This window comes from Rhipicephalus sanguineus, chromosome 10 (genome assembly GCF_013339695.2).
Source record: "Rhipicephalus sanguineus isolate Rsan-2018 chromosome 10, BIME_Rsan_1.4, whole genome shotgun sequence".
NCBI classification, from domain to species: Eukaryota; Metazoa; Arthropoda; class Arachnida; order Ixodida; family Ixodidae; genus Rhipicephalus; species Rhipicephalus sanguineus.
In genome coordinates this window covers 20,154,816-20,166,196 of record NC_051185.1, presented here as the reverse complement: position 1 = coordinate 20,166,196, position 11,381 = coordinate 20,154,816, and the positions used below count along the sequence as shown (strand labels likewise).

At 45.7% G+C, this 11,381-nt stretch overlaps 2 non-coding genes across 2 annotated transcripts; both read right to left on the bottom strand.

The window, feature by feature from the left end:
* Positions 1 to 2,228: 2,228 nt before the first annotated feature.
* Positions 2,229 to 2,301, bottom strand: Trnaa-agc (transfer RNA alanine (anticodon AGC)). Its single transcript has one exon. It is a non-coding gene; the product is annotated as a tRNA-Ala (tRNA).
* A 3,694-nt stretch (positions 2,302 to 5,995) lies between these two features.
* On the bottom strand, positions 5,996 to 6,068 carry Trnaa-agc (transfer RNA alanine (anticodon AGC)). Its single transcript has one exon. It is a non-coding gene; the product is annotated as a tRNA-Ala (tRNA).
* Positions 6,069 to 11,381: the final 5,313 nt, after the last annotated feature.

Sequence of the window (11,381 nt, the reverse complement as noted above, 5' to 3'; positions counted from 1 at the left end):
GTACCTGTTAGCCACGTTCTTAAGGTTGTGCGCTACCTTATGAACATAAGGTACCACCATAGGTCTTCTGACCATGGGCTGCCTGCTTTTCTTTGTGCCCTTCAACTTTTGAAGGAGGGTTTCGGCAACGGATACAATGACAGAGTTAGGATAGCCAGCTGAATGCAGCCGCCTAACCTGATCCATGTAACTATCCTGCATACTGTGAGGACAAGATTTCGCCAGCGCTCCCTCGGGACACATGGTCGCAATGGCCCTTTTAACAAGTTTAGAATGAGCCGCCTCAAAAGGTAACAGCTCTTTGCGCGAACGTGGGCGATAGGCCCAGCACACGTGTCGCTCCGAGAAAGTGATGCTCAAGTCTAAAAATTGCAATCTATTGTCAATGGGAAGCTCATGCGTGAACGAAAGACCGTTATCATGCTGTCTGAAAAGTGCTAGAATTTCATCCACTGAGCTAGTGGTGGTCAACAAAAGATTAGTGTTTAAAATAACTAAAAAATCGTTCACATACCGAAACACCTTCAGCACCTTTGCATCGTCAAGTACTTGAGCTAATTCTGTGTCAAAGGAAGCTTAAAAACATATTGCACAACACTGGAGCGACACAAGAGCCAATGCAAATTCCTTTTCGCTGTACATAAAGAAGGCCATCATGTGCTGCAAAAGTCGACGTGAGATAAAATTCTAACAACGTCATGAAGTTATCTAAAGATATGCCTGCAGCCCTCTCAAACGCTAGAACTCCGTTCGCTTCAATACAGGTTCTAACAATTACAAATAGCTCAGAGTGCGGCACAGAATAGAATAGGTCTCCTACATCGACTGAGAAGCCATACGCACCACCCTGGAAGCGCTGCAACGTCTGCGCAACTAAAGTCCCTTGATATAGAGAAAGTAGCGACACTCTCCTCCATATCCTCTCCCAAGTGTCCAACCCTCCTCTCCCAAGTGTCCAAACCGTATCTATCTCCTCTCCCAAACGACCACCGTGCGGGCGCCGGCCCTATAACCCGGCACGCGCCACTTCCTATCAAGAATGCTATGTCACGCAGATAACGCGCGCGTTTCCCAGGCAACGGCCCGTGAAGCGGGGAGGTGGAAGGCGGGAGAGGAGGGAGCTCGGCGTGGCGGCTCGGTTAAAAGAAGGACGGTACTTTCCCAAAAATATCCAGGGACTTTATGCGCAACGTCATTCGAGACGCTCTTTCCCTGTGCTTCTTCGTCCTTCTTTCGGTGTTTTAGGCGTCTAGTTTTTTCCCCTCATTGCTACAAAAACTGCTGATTCAAAAATATTCCCTATCCCTTTGGTATTTTTGAATAAAGTTCCTCGCTCGCTCGCTCAAAATCGAGCAGCCAGCCGACCGCTCGTCGTATACGCGATGCTCTTATCAGTCGGCGATTGCGGTTCACTCTCAGTGGCGATAGTCGGTATCGTGCTGTTTATACGTATTCTCGTTTTGTCTGCAGCGCGGCATGCATCATCGCGCCAATTTTCGAAAGTTGAAGGTCCGTGCGCCACATGGTGTGAAAAACGGCGAACTAAAAGCGATGTCCCAAATCCCTGGGTGATGTCCACTGCGGCGTGCCTCATAATCATATCCTGGTTTTGGCACGTAAACACCAAGATACTATTATTCTGTCTAGTGACTCTTGTGGACCAAATGTATCTGGCCACCCGTTCTTAGACTTTTTTTGTGGGTGTTTTTGCTTATTTTTGTCTCAGTCTTCGTCAATTTTTTTCTTTACCTTCCTATCTTCTTTCCTCTTTCTCTCGTACTATCTTCTTTTCCTCTTCCTGCTGCCGAAAGAGTAGGCAGGCGTTGTGCCTCTCTACAGGGGCAGTTGCCAGCCTGCTCTCCGCCTCTTTCTTCTGCCTCGAGTGTGTATGAATATCAAATAATAATAATAATAATAATAATAATAATAATAATAATAATAATAATAATAATAATAATAATAATAATAATAATAATAATATATGTTATAAAAACAGAACATAGAGTGCCTCAGACAGGTTGGCGTCGACGTTTCGATAGGAGGGCCCATCTTTGTCAAAGGCGCCTTGTCATCCTTGGCGTGTTAGTTTTAAAAAAAAAAGGGAGGGGGGTTCGCTGACGTCACGTGCCGTGGTGTTGCGGTCGGTTCACAGGTGACAAGAGCACAAAATAAAATAAAAAAGTGAACAGGAAAGGTTCATGCCGGAGCCGTACAAAAAAAAAATAGAGTGGAGGTGCTGGGTATCGATCCCAGTACCTCTCGCATGCTAAGCGAGCGCTCTACCATCTGAGCTACACCCCCGGACGAAGAACGCATTGCATTCGAGAGGTACTTCAATCGTTCAAATGAGATCAAACGGGTGAGAGAGAAGCCTTCGCTCTCCCAATCCAGATTTAAGAAGGTCACGTAAACGAGCGGCCGGCTGCTTGCTCGGCGCACGCCGGGAAGAGACCAGACCTAGAAACACAGTAGACGACTTCGCTGTTCATAATAGTAATTGTTGGGATTTTGCATCCCGAAATCACGGTATGATTATTAGGGACGCCGAAGTGGAGGGCTCCGAAAATTTTGACCATCTGGTGTTTTTTAACGTGCATCGAAATCTAAGTACGCGGGCCTCTAGCATTTCGAGTCCATCGCAAGGCCACGATTTGATCCCGCGACCTTCGGGGCAGCAGTCGAGCACCGTAACCACTAGAGCACCATGGCGGGTACGGTTTCGCTGTTCGTATATGCCAAGCAGGTATACGTGTATGGTCCACCTTAAAAAAAAAAACTTCGGGTTTGGGATTATATTGTTTACTTCGTGGACACGGTTGTGTCCGCGTGGTATACTTGATTCTTTTCAAGGGAGAGTAGAGTGAAACAGTGAATCGGTTTAGATCGGCAAATTGTACCCTGCGAACTCTAACGACGTTATCTTCACCCTTATATGCTCATTAACGGAGGAGAAAGTCAAAGTGAAGGTTTCACCTTTAAATTTGGCGCCGAAATCTCCGCGGGCGACGTCACGGATTTCAAAGTGTACTTTTTCGCATTTTCGCGAGACTGGTGCAACGAAATTGCCTGAAACTTGATATGTGAAGTCTAGCACCCTCGGGTGAGAATGCACATCATTTTTTTTTCCTATTAGGAACGGCGTAGGGCCTAGTAAACGCCATCAAAATCTAGGACGTCATGGTGAATGGCGCGGAAATTTCAAGGTGGCGTCGCCACACGCATTTTCTTTCTGCGCGTTTTCTCGCTTACCAAGCGTCTTCTCGCGGCAAGCACGGTGATTTTGGCATTGTTAAAGAGTAATTTACTAATACGAGAAAAATCATGCTTTTCCTTTAGTGTCCCTTTAACCCTTTGACACGCTATGTACACAGTTGTGTACACCTCTTGTCTTTGCTATTTGTAACGACTAGGGGCTATAAGAGAGCGCAAGTTACATTGCGTTTTGGATGAATTGAGTACCCTACACAATAAATTTCTCTTCATTTAACTTCATTTTGCAGTGTGCTGTTGTATATGATCAGTTTGCTGAATGCACTACACTGTTAGACGAGTCGTTCGACGTGCCCCTTCTCGCGAGCCGCGTCAAAAGTATAAATTTTCTTTGTCCCAAATGGACATACCGGAAAACGAATTGGCGCTATATTTCTGGCGTAAGATTTCATTCTATTCATGCGAGAACGGAGCATGAATAACCTCACAATAAGTAGATATTTATTTAAAATTGAATTTGAATTATTTACCATACCACACATTAATTAACGCATTATGACTATATTTTTGCTGCTATATAATATCGATTGCCTTGAAGTAACGCTGTATCGATTTCACAGATGTACACACAGTTCTTCATAGGTGACGTCTGAAAGGGTTAAGTCTCGCTAGCACTCTCTCCCATTGTCATTTAGAGGTATGCGTAGTGGCTACTTGAAAGGGCGGAAATGTGCACAGTGTTTGTCGCCAGTAGACCTTGGTATGCGGTACCCCATCCTTCCATCCATCCATCCCTAAATCAATCAACTTACATGAACAGTTATTCAGATAACTAATATACGTCATAAAAGTTACCATCATCATTCTTTACAAAAAGATTAATAAAACCTTTTATGAAGCAGAAAAAAAGGACATGTCACGTTGGAGGTGCTCGGTATCGATCCCAGTACCTCTCTCATGCTAAGCGAGCGCTCTACCATCTGAGCTACACCCCCGGACGATTCCACAAAGGATCTCCGTACGTGCCCTTGTCGCACCTTCGACACTTCCACATGAAAAAAAAAAGAGAATAGGGATGCCCCACTTCGTGTTACATTTCCGCCTAAGTCAAAGGCAGCCATATTCATCGCAAGTATTAACGTCATTATTCGTTTTAAATAACAAATAAAAAAAATTCGGCAGATCCCACGTACCGTGGGAGTCGATGTGATGCGAAGCATGCGGTGGGAAGGTGACTGTGGTGTCATATTTTTTACTGAGCGAAACGTTACGAAATGACGCTAAAGATTTGTATAAATTTTATATGTACACATATATGTTGTAGAGCCGCATATGTGTTATATAACCAGTTGTTTACAGTTGGGTAACGCTGGCAACGGCAACGTGGGTATTATACCAACACCAGAAGCCCTAAGCTGGTATGTAGTGCTTATACTTGTCCCTTGTGATAGAGAACGCACGCACATTTCACGAACCCGTGTGCATGTGTGGAAGAAGTTCCTGGCAATTCTTGAACAAGGTCATCATACCCGTGATCAGTGAGCACCAACAGCTGGTCATGGCATGTTATCGGATCAGGTCGTGATCGCGCCGACGAGGGGTCATTGTGTAGTGAAGCATGAGGTATAGTACAGCCGTTTGAAATTGTGGATGCCTCGGTCAATTCGTCGACAAATTGCCTATAGATAGAGCCGGCGAAATGTTGGAATCTGAAGTCACCCTTCGCGTTGGTGAGGTATGGGCCGTCGAGGCTGGTAGGCCTGGATAGTGCTACGTAGACCAACATCAGTGGATGGCGCTTGTCGTATTCGTAGACTACCTGGGCGTATGTGGCCTACGTAGCCTAGTCTACAAAGCGGCTGTCAATCAATCTGACATCATCCTCGGTCAGCATGAGGCTATCGCCCAGCCTCGTAAGAAATTAAGAGGACACTGCGTCGTTCTGGCGGACTAGGTGCAAGTTAAGGTGCGATGATGTGAATATCATACGTAACTTTCGTTAATGTATTCCTCCGGAGTCGAGCAATGCATGAATATAGCTCGCTGAATCATAGGGATACAAATGGAATGTTTATTAGACTGCTATAAAAGCGGAGCTAACATTGGAACCACAGACGTTAATCTGATATGACGTCTGTATCGTAGGAGTATACGCATCGTATGAGTATCATGTATAGTGTTTATTGCTTTCTTGTAAAATTAGATAGCAAGCACCACAACCACAACTGACGTTGCACCGACATTACGCCTGCAGAGGCCGTTTTCCAAACCAGTTTATAGACCTGGCGTGGCTATGTGGTAGAATATCTGATTGCCACGCAGAATGCTTGGGTTCGATTCCTGCTGGAATCCTAATTTTCATTCTTTCCATTCGTCGGGTCAACGCTGCCGATGTCGGTTTTTCTTAACGCTCTCGCATTTAATGTCTGTTCTCGCCATTCCTGGGTAGACATAAACTGTCAATCACCTGTGGCGCATACCCATGCACCGCTGCCCGTGGTAAGCGGGTATGTGCCACACGTGTCTGGAGGAAAGGGTTTGACGACGTACGCGACAGGATTTTCACTTTATTCATGTCATAACCCGACAGTCGTATTCGTTAAATCATGTTACCCTCCCATGCAAATTTTGGTCGGCACTAAGTTAAGGAGGCGATCATGAGAGCCCCCAGACGTAGGCGGCTAGATAGATAGATACGTAGATAGAAACGATCAAAGTGCCAGAGGTTCGCTAAGAAATGCTTCGCATTTAATAATTTTTGTGACACAGGAAAAAAAAGCACCAATGGAGGTGCTGGGTATCGATCCCAGTACCTCTCGCATGCTAAGCGAGCGCTCTACCATCTGAGCTACACCCCCGGACGAAGAACGAGCGGAATTCGAGAGATCTTCGAATCGTTCCAATGAAACCAAACGGGTGAGAGAAGACTTTGCTCTCTGTCTCCCTCTCCCAATCCAGTTTTGAGATCAGAGAAACGAGCAACAGACGGCATCGTCGCTTACCGGGCAGCAGAGAGTTCCGGGAGCATAACCGATGAGGCGGTTGTGTGGAAGTGTCCCATGAAGTTGCAGCTTCATTCATTCGCAACGCAGTGTGAACGAGAATGTAATTGTGCGTACATTTAGGCATAACTCGAGACAGCTTGGGAATGGCTAATGTGTTACCGAATCGCAGATAGAGCGGATTGTTAGGAAAAATTAAAATTTCACGAGTAAACTCGAACACACGAACGTTGACATTCGAATGACTACCTTGAACGGCGATTTTATTTCCTCATTTATAAACGACACTAAAGATATCGTTTGCCATGAGTCTCCTAGATGAAAAAACAAGGCATATGAAAGTCTTTCAGATGATTTCGTTCATACGCGTTGTTCTCTACTTAGCCGAGACAGCCCGTCAGGGGGCACTTGAAATTGACAAAGGACTTCATTTATTTTGTCTGCTGCACCATCACGATAGCAGCATGTTGCAATGGTACAAACACGTCATTACTTACAAGCATGCAGATAATATGGTTCGTCCACAGTGTCATTTTGGTATGTTAAAGCTTTTAAAATCACGCAAAATAAAGATTCCGTCGTTCGATACAACTGACTTTTAAGCGTTCGTCTTACTTCTGTAAGAAAAAATAAACAACATAAACAGCATATGTGCGTATAATCATATGTGCGTAAATATAAGAGAGTAGCATCTAATCCACAACAGCAAAAAAGCTAACTTCCCACACAGATACATAAATCATGATTCGAATCGGGGAATCGGAGAAACACCTTTTAACATGTCACTGTGAGTGGATGTACGAATTTAGGAATAACTCTGTACAGGCGTCCGTACACTTCGTGCGGATGTCAGTAGAATATAAGTGCATTCAGACTAGCATAAGCTCAACGTATTCATCCTTACTGCGCACTGCGCCCATCGCTGATATCAAACAAAGGCCGTTATACGCCCTGCGCGGTGTAAATGACCGGTCTTCTTCTCCACGCTCTATCTTTCTATTTCTTTCCGACGTTCGCCTGATAATTTCCTCGGCTTTCGGTAGGCGTCATAGCGCTTTTGTATTGAGCACTCGCGGTTAGTATATGTACTTAACGGAGCAGGGCGAAAACCATGCAACCCCCCCCCCCCCCCCATGAGAGAACAATAGGAGATTGCGCTGGGCGGTTGCAACGGGTGGAGGGGGGGGGGGGTTGCATCGTCCACCTTGTTCCTGGTCGCTGCGGAACATGTTCACACGGCGCCATCGTGTTCCGTGTGCTCCCGTTCCAGCGGAGACACTCTCGTGTGTTTGAACCTTCTTCCGCACATCCTTGTCGCTGCGTGAAGTGCTGAAGCGATTGAATCGACTACCTTATTAAGGTGAAAGCCTTAGTTGACTAATCAAACGCGAAAATTGATTGTCGGCGACTTTGGAGTCAACACAAGTGATGCAAAAAAGCACCACGTGATGATGTAACCATATGACGTCATGAAATCACAGATCGCCAAAATTTGCGACGTCACTATAACGTCACATGATGACGTCATTAGATGACATCGTCGCTTGGTCAAAGGTGGGCCGATCACGGAGGCAGTGCAGAACCAGGTGAAGTGCAGAAAGCTTGCAGTTCCTCCGATCCTGGAGGCAGTGCAAAATCCCGTTAGCCGCAAGAAACTTTCGGAAGGGGGTGGGGAAGGATCCATACACCAACTGAGAAGAAAAAGAAGATGGTTTTTGCCTTCGATTCGTCTCAGGCAAAGGCGTAAGGGACCCTTTGAGTTTTGTTCTAGTGCCATCTCTTTATTTACACTCTTTCATATCCTTGTTTGGACGAGATAGCGGACAGCGACGTCGCTCACTTTCTTGCCACATAAGGCTGCAATGGTCGATTTCAGCAGGTCTTACAACGTTGGCTTGCTATGGCACGACTCTTTGTTTGAACTCAAGCCATGCTATCCAGAGCCCTGATATGTGAAGCCGTTGCTCACGTCTGCATGTCTTGCTTCTATTGGCAGAAACGACAGCTCCGAGTGCAATATTTTGCGGTTTAGGGAAACGAATGCACTACCTACCGCCGCAGTGGTCTTGTGATTATGGTGCTCGACTACTAAGCCGAAGGTCGCGGGATCGAACCCCGGCGGCGGTGGCCGCATTTCGATAGAGGCAAAATGCTGGAAGCCCGTTTAAAGAAGATCCGGTAGTCTGAATTTCCGGGTAAACTCCAACAATTGGCTCTAGAAACGCCGCTCTTCCAGCTTTCGCTGTGACTGTGCTGCGGTTTCAGCGCAGGCCTGGCGTTTTTTACGCTTTCTGTCTTTATTTTCTTGCTCAGTGCCTCGCGAGGCTAACCTGTGCGCCTTCTTATGATCGACGATCTCACCCTCTCTTGTGGTTTTAACAAAAATTCATTCATTCATTCATTCATTCATTCATTCATTCATTCATTCATTCATTCATTCATTCATTCATTCGTTCATTCATTTATTCATTCATTCATTCATTCATTCATTCATCAGTTCGTTCGTTGGATAACTAGATCGATAGTTTTAGCCTCGTAATATCCGTCGTGGTACGCTAAGAAACTTTCAGCTGCAATTCCTGCTGTCAATACACATCCCTCAACCCTCTCCTCTAGTAAACACTCAAGCCTGTTACCTCAACAGCGACAGTAGCATTCCACAAAATAATCTGACAAACACACGATCAACTTTTTTTTTCTCCACGATCAGCTGCACCGAACGTACACACACTCGCGCGCCCGAGAGATGGATAAAAAGAAACACACACACCTTTTGTCTTTCCAGTACAATCCAATCTCGAAACCGAGCAATTCCTCACCGGCAGGCGTTCACGAAGCTCTCTTATCTCTCGCGCCGATAAGGTGGCAAACCGCCACCTTGAGGGGGGAGTCTTTTCAGGTGCTACCGTGCTGCGAGCGGGCGACGGGATTCCTTATCAGTAAACCTCGCCCTGTTGAGATAAGGCAGTCCTCTATACCAACGTCAGCCGCATCCCCGCGTACTCGCAGGGGTGTTGGGCGTTGTGGGGGGCGTCGCGCGCGCGTTTCATCAAGTGCTTTTCGCGCAGTCGTGGCGTTTAGATCTCGTGTAGGGGATTTACTCGTCTCCCAGCCGGCGGCTGCAACGTGATCAATCCCTTCTACACTACAAGCCGGGCGCCCGAAAGCTGAGGTAAGCATGAAAAATATCCTCTGAAAAATTTTCATGACCAAAAGATGTGTAAGAAAGTTTAGGAATGTTCAGTGAAAGTCAGAGATGGTGGGTTTATGGATTGAAGCTCACAGCTCTGACACGGTGCGACTACATTTCTATTGAAAAAAATTTTTCATTCATACCTTCTTATTATCGTAATCGTTTTATATTATTGCTTTAGACAGGTTCGGGAGTATGTGTGACCACCGATAACGACGTCCTCAGAAACAATTATCGAAAGCTTTAGAGAAAGAAACGTGTTTGGGAGCGCACGCATATAATAACAACTGCCGGGATTTTACTTCCCAAAACCACGATGTGTTTTTGAGGGACGCCGTAGTGGAGGGCTCCGCAAATCTTGACCACCTGGTGTTCTTTAACGCGCGCCTAAATCTTAAGCACAAGGGCCTCTAGCATTTCGCCTCCATCGAAATGTCGTCGCCGCTGCCAGGATTCGATGCCGCGACCTTCGGGTCAGCAGTCGAGTACCGTAACCACTAGACCACCGTGGCTGGTGAAGATATAATAGAGAATGGTGCCTGAACGCCGAATGACGTGTAAACAATCTTGGGCAGCAAGATTATTCCTTCCAGCGCGCGCCTAACGTTTCGAAGTCTGAAATTATTAGACGTGAGCATGTTATGAAGGTGAAAAGCTGCGATCACAGCGATCGTAGCTGAATCTGATTGCTCTTTTTTTTCTGAGTTGATTCTCTAATGCTCAATATCACACGCGAATTAGGTGCGGGCACCAAACAGTTGAAACGTATTCCAGTATCGGGCGAACTAGCATAGCGATTTGTAAGCAGTTCGTTTCCATCACATCGTTGCATTTCTCAAAGTAGATTTAAGGTAACCAAATTTCTGAAGTGCTTTTTGCAATGATACGATTAACGTGAGCGTTCCATTTCAATTAAAATATGCGAAAAGTAACTCCCAGGCATTCGAAGTCACTAACGTGGGACAGGCTAGTATTATTAGATTCTCAAGAGAAATGCAGTGGCTTCTTTTCATAACCAAAGGTCATGGCGAGTGTTTGAGTAAAATTACTGTTCATATTCCACGTGTTAGTCCATTCGCATAATAACGAAAAAGAAACATTGTGCAATTCCTGTTGATCATTAGCGTTAGTAACAATGCCACGTGCTACTCCACTGGCATAATAATGAAAAAAAAAGGAACATTGTGCAATTCCTCTTGACCATTATTGTTAGAAACGATGGGGCACAGGGCACAATCATCGGCATATAGACCGAACTTGACGTCGTTGTCACTTAATAGCATCTCAACAACATCATCACCGAGACTACGCCCACTACAGGGCAAAGACCTCTCCCATGTTCCGCCGATCAAACCGGTTCTGTGCTTGCTGCAGCAACGTTAGCCCCGCAAAACTTCTTAAATCTCATCCGCCCACCTAACTTTCTGGCTTCCCCTGGCGCGCTTACCTTCTCTTAGAATCCAGTCTCTTACTCTTAATGACATCATTAATTACGTTTACTTAATAACACTTACTACATCATTAATCTTAATTGCAATTAACAAGCCAATAACTCAGAGAGAGAGAGAAGGAATAGAGGATAGGCAGGGAGGTTACGTCCAGTTTGCAATCCTACACATGGGGGAGGGAATAAGGAAGTAAAAGAGAGAGAGAGAAAGAAACACACGTTTCATAAAACACACACACACACACAGTGCAAGGTTTCACAGGCGGTCGCTCAGTACTGTTGCCTTTAAGTACTGCAGAATGGCTACTGTATCTATAGATCTATACTAGAAGCTAGAATTGCTTCGACAAAACTGCCAAGGAGGTAAAATTGTCGCAATTACAGCTCCTAACACACCATCTCCAGAGTTCCCCGCCAGCGACTATTGTATGAAATCGTTTGCTTCGGCTCGTTCTGACGTCACAGCAATCACCTCGGCTTTGCATACCGGCTCCTTAATTACCCGCTGCGTCAGGACGAACTGAAGAGA